This window comes from Nannospalax galili, unplaced genomic scaffold (genome assembly GCF_000622305.1).
Source record: "Nannospalax galili isolate Female #2095 unplaced genomic scaffold, S.galili_v1.0 scaffold660, whole genome shotgun sequence".
Lineage (NCBI taxonomy): Eukaryota > Metazoa > Chordata > Mammalia > Rodentia > Spalacidae > Nannospalax > Nannospalax galili.
Genome location: NW_008349073.1, coordinates 1410654 through 1415879, shown reverse-complemented (window position 1 = coordinate 1415879; position 5226 = coordinate 1410654). Strand labels below are relative to the sequence as shown.

The following is a 5226-nucleotide window of genomic DNA, read 5'->3' as shown; positions in this document are numbered from 1 at the left end:
GCTATTTTTTTAAATAGAATTTTTGCAATTTTCATACAATATAGTTTGATGGCTTTTAAATCTGCTCCCTTCTCCACACCTCCCCCTCCTGCCCCCACCCACCCAAATTAATGAACTCTCTTATATATGTAATATGGCCTATATAGTATGATTTGTGTTCCCCAGTCCTTCAGTGTGAATCCATCCTCTGGGCCCACCAAGAGTCCTATCCCTGTAAGACACTGTCTCTCTCCCTTTCAGCAGCCAATTGCCAGAAGTTCCTTAAGTTGGGTTGGGATTTCTTACCCACTTCCCCATGTCAATGCTAGCTAGAAGTTTGTCTGATTTGAGCTTGCATAGACTTGTGCATGCTATCACCATTGCTTTGAGTTTATATGAGTGAATGACCAGCTATCTGGAAGACACTGTTTCCTTGTGGTCATTCACCACCTCTGGTTCTTATAATTTTTCCACCTCCTCTTCCTCAATGATACCTGAACCTTTTGGGGCAGAAGTTGAAATAGCTGTCCTATTCGGGAATAAGTACTCTGTGGCTTCTTGTTCTCTATACATTGGCTAATTGTGGGTCTCTGTGTTAATCATTATCTGTTGCATAAGGAAACTTCTCTGGTGAGAGTTGAGAGATACAGTCATCCTAAGTGTAGAGGTTGCATTGAAGATGTGTCACAGGGTTAAACATCGCATAGATACTTGTTCTCTGTGTTTGACTAGTTTTGAAACTCTGTAACAGTCTCTATCTGTTGCAAAAAGAAACTTCTTTGATGGGGGAGCAGTAAAAGTTTCACTTGTCTATAAGTATGAGGATGCATATTTAGAATAAAGTAAGAAAATTACATTAGTCTAGGGATGTGACTAAAGTGGGTTTTTCTCTAGGATCTTTGACCTCTCCAGCCATGTGAAAAATATGGAATGCTTCATGAATTTGTGTGTCATTCTTGCATAGGGGCTGTGCTAATCTCTGTATCATTCCAATTTTAGTATATGTGCTGTTGAAACAAGCACTCCTACACCTTTTTTAAAAAAGATAGGGTCTCGCCAGGCATGGTGGCACATGCCTTTAATCCCAGCACTCAGGAGGCAGAGACAGGCAGATCTCTGTGAGTTCGAGGCCAACCTGGCCTACATATCACTGGTCTGAACCACAATACATGGGCCTGGTTTTATGTGGTCCTGGGACTGTGTCTAGGGCTTTGTGCATGCAAAGCAGGCAACTGAGCTACATCCCTAGCCTAAGACTTGGTCTTAAAAAAAAACAAACAAAAAATAATTTTTTAAAGATGTTAGTATCTTGTTCCTAGAATTATCTTGATTTCTTTTTGAAAAATTAATTATTTATTTTTATGTATATGGGTGTTTTGCCTGCATACATGTAAGTACTTACATGTATACCACATGTGCGTAATGTGCACAGAGGAAAGAAGAGGATATCAAATCCCTAGAACTGCACATACAGATGATTGTTAGCCATGTGAATGCTGGGAACCAAACCTGGGTCCTTTGCAAGACTAACCACTGAACCATCTCTCTAGCCTCTAACTTGATTCTTGACAAATTTATATTCTTTTTTTAAATTTCTTATTTTTTTTATTTTTTGAAACAGAGTCTCACTTTATAACCAGGCTGTTCTGGAACTCAAGAAAAATTTTCTGCCTCAGCTTCCCAGGTGCTGGGATTACAGGCATGAGCTAATATACTGACCTAAATATATACTTCATCATTGGTAAAGTTGGACTCAATTTCTGTTTTTAAATCTTAACAATTTAGCCAAGTGTTGCAGGTTTCCTTGTGGGTCCAGCCCACGAGGGACTGCAAGGAATGAGGGTTCTGGCCGAGGTGGGGGGTGAGTGGTGCAGAATCAACACACAGACTCCGGGAGTCGGGTGAGAGCAGGCACTATGCGAGGTGCTGCAGACTCGTTTATTGCTGGGAAGTGCAAGCCTTATATACCTCTCCTCCTGCCCTCAGTGTCCCATAAATTGTTGTGTCACTTCCTGATAGAGCCCCTCATCCAGGCAGATTGTAGGTTGGCTATTTTGTGGAAGCATGGGCTGCGCTCTGAAAGCGGAAGCTGTGTTCTTAAGCGGAAGCTTAAGCAGCCTGTGCTTAAGCCTGGCACTTCCTCTCCTACATATCTATCCCTTTTTATTATAGAAAGGTCAGTGGGAGCTGAGGTTCTTTGCCTCAACATAGTTGACCCCACCTCAGAGGACACCCAGCTTGATGGACTGTGCCTGTCTTAGGTTGTCCCAACCATCAGGATCTTACCCGTCACTGACTACCAGCCCTCAAAGGGTGTGACCTCTGGCATGACCATGTGAGGGAGGAGGAGGGCAAGAAATTACACAGCCTCTTGTTGGATGTCAGCAAGCCAGACCTGCCGGATCTGGGGTGGGGGTCGAAGTCTGGATCCTCGAGTGTTTTGAGAACCTGATACACCGAGTAATTTACTTGGTTTTGTCTGCAGAAGCATAGAACAAGGCATTTTATGATCAAGAAAAGAATTAAGACTATGATACCCAAGAGCAAATAAGTAACAATCCATGAAAGGTCAAACAAAGCTTTTAAGTTCAACCAAAGTTTGTCGAGGAACCCAGAGTTTATATCTAATGTCTGAGCCCGGGTATAATTTAGGAAGATGATCTAGTCAGTGAGCAAGGTGGAGTAGTTGAGAAACTTTTGGCTCCAGTGGCCATGGATGTACTGTGAGAGTTCCATCCTGGCCCTAGTGAGGTTATATACTTTGTAAGGTGTGAGACACAGGACTTTGAACTGTGGGTCACAGGCCATTAGCATCATCTGTTTGATGATCACCATCTCTTCCCCGAGGAGGTCTACCTGTTGTTGGATGGCAGAAATGGCCTGGAAGAGGTGTTGATTATTAAGAGATTGAGTGTGTAAGACTGCAAAGGTTTTGGATACGACCTCATTGAGTGTTTCCACAGTAGTGGAAGATTGAGTGATAGCAACAGCAGCAGTGGCTGCAGCCCCCAAGAAAAGGATAATGGCAGTGACAATTGCTGCAGTAATACCAAAATCTCTCTTGACCCAGGGGAAGGGTTGGAGAGCCATCTGTTCCATGAGAGTGATAACATAGAAGTGAGTGGCATTGGGAATGGGAACCCAGATTGCTGCGGGTTCGTTGATGAGAGTAACTCAATGATCTTTTGTAATAAGGCAATGGCTGGGGGAGTTAGGTTAATCTTTGCTGAAGGGCAGGTGGGGCCCTCCAAAAGACAAAACAGCACCCTCAATTCCTCCAAGGGAATGGGCAAGAATGGTTTAAACCAATTTATGGTGCCACAGAGTTGTTGAAAATTGGCTAGTGTATAGACCAGCTTTGAATTAAAAGCAGGGGCCATGGGGCATACGCTGGCCAAAATGGTATGCCTCAAAAAAGGCATAAGGAGGCACCTCCTGTAGCTTATCTAAGGCGATAGAAAAGCCAAAGGACGATAGGCAAGAGAGTAAGTCCCTGGTTACCTTGCAGAAATTGTGGGTTAGGGTGGGACAACAGAATGTCATCCATATAGTGAATAAATTGTACACTATGAGGGATAGTTGAAGTGGCTCATGAGACAAAAAGCTGACAAATAGTAGGACTGTTTTTTCATTCCCTGGGGAAGGACTTTCCATTGATATCTGAGGGCCGGCTTGTGGAAGTTCGGTTCCCAAAGTAAAGGCAAAGTGATTACGATCTTGGGGGTCCAGCGGGATTGAGAAGAAGCAATCTTTAATATCAAGTGTTATGACATAATAAGAAGGAGGAATAGCACCAGGGTGGGGCAAGCCAGACTGTGTCAAGCCCATTTTTTTTCCGTTTGGTCATTAATGGCATGTAAGTCCTGAAGCAATCTAAAACGGCCATTTTTCTTTTTAATAACAAATATTGGGGTATTATATTTACTAGTGGATGGTTCCAAATGTCCGAGGTCCAGCTGTTCCTGGACCAAATTTTTGAGGATAACTTAGGTTCTATAATAGGCCACTGCTCCACCCAGATCACATCTGTCGAGAACCAGGTAAGCATGATCAGTGTGGAAGACTCCTTAGGGGATGTCCCAGGGAGGGCAGTGCCCTTAGAATTTGGGGTGCTGATCAGGGCTCTGATTTCCCCCAGAGAGGCCAAGTTTATCTTGGGCTATGACATCATCATAAAAGGCCTGATTGTGGTAATGAACCACACCCATGTCTTCCAGGACATCTTGACCCCACAGTTGCGGGGGACGTCAACCACTATGGGAGTGAATGTGCCCTTACTCCCATCTAAGTCCTTCCAGTGTACTGGGTGGATGACCAGCTTTGTGTCCTGGCTGCCCCCCACTCCCTTAATGGGCAGGCCAGGCCGATATTTCCAATGGGGGAACAGAAGAGACTCTCTCTTGGTGATGATGGTAATATCGGCTCCTGTGTCCACTAGGCCCTTCACAGAGATCCCATCCAGGAATAAGGTCATTAGGGGGGAGTGATTAAGAATTGGAAGGGTCCATAAAATCTGTCTCATTCCCCTTCTTACTTGCGGGGATGAGGGGTGCCCTGGGTGGAGTTTAAAGGAGCTGAGTCCGATTGGGGCTGTGACTTACAATCTTTTGCCCAGTGAAATCCCTTTTTGCATTTGGGGCAGCTGGTCTTGGGAAAAGCTCCATTGTTCAGGCAGTCCCTGCGGAGGTGTCCTGTCCTCCTGCAGTTCCAGCAGCCATCTTTTGAATCAGAGGGGGTGGGCCTTCCTTGTAATAAGAGCGCCTCTAAGGAGGCAGTCAGGGCCTTGATGGGTCCTGTCCTGGGGTCTAGGTCCCTAGTGGCAAGTACCCATTTATGAATATCATCATTGCAGACAGGCACGATAGCATTGTGGGTAGGAGTATTTAGGCCCTCCCATGCCAGTTGTTTGATAAGCATATTGCGGGTGGGTCCAGACTCCACCCTCCTTTCCACTGCCCCGGTTACATTGGTGAGGAAGTCCGTGAAGGACTCCTCTGGCTGCTGAATCAAATTGCAGAAGAATGCCTGTGGGTCACAGGGGGAGCAACGTTTAAGGGCCTTGAAGGCCAGGTCACTAACTTGTTGGTAGTAAGCATGAAGGCCAATAGTGGACTGGGAAATGGGGTCAATATATTGTCCACATCCTGTGAGCATATCCAGAGTAATATTAAGGCCATATTGAAGGTTGAGACATGCCTGATTTTCAGGCTGATCGTTGTAAGCCAAATGCCAACTCAGGAAGACTGA

The 5226-nt window shown here is 45.0% G+C and overlaps 1 non-coding gene across 1 annotated transcript; it reads right to left on the bottom strand.

Annotated features, from left to right (window-relative positions):
* Positions 1 to 898: 898 nt before the first annotated feature.
* LOC115072583 lies at positions 899 to 1002 on the bottom strand. Its single transcript, XR_003851628.1, has one exon. It is a non-coding gene; the product is annotated as a U6 spliceosomal RNA (small nuclear RNA).
* Positions 1003 to 5226: the final 4224 nt, after the last annotated feature.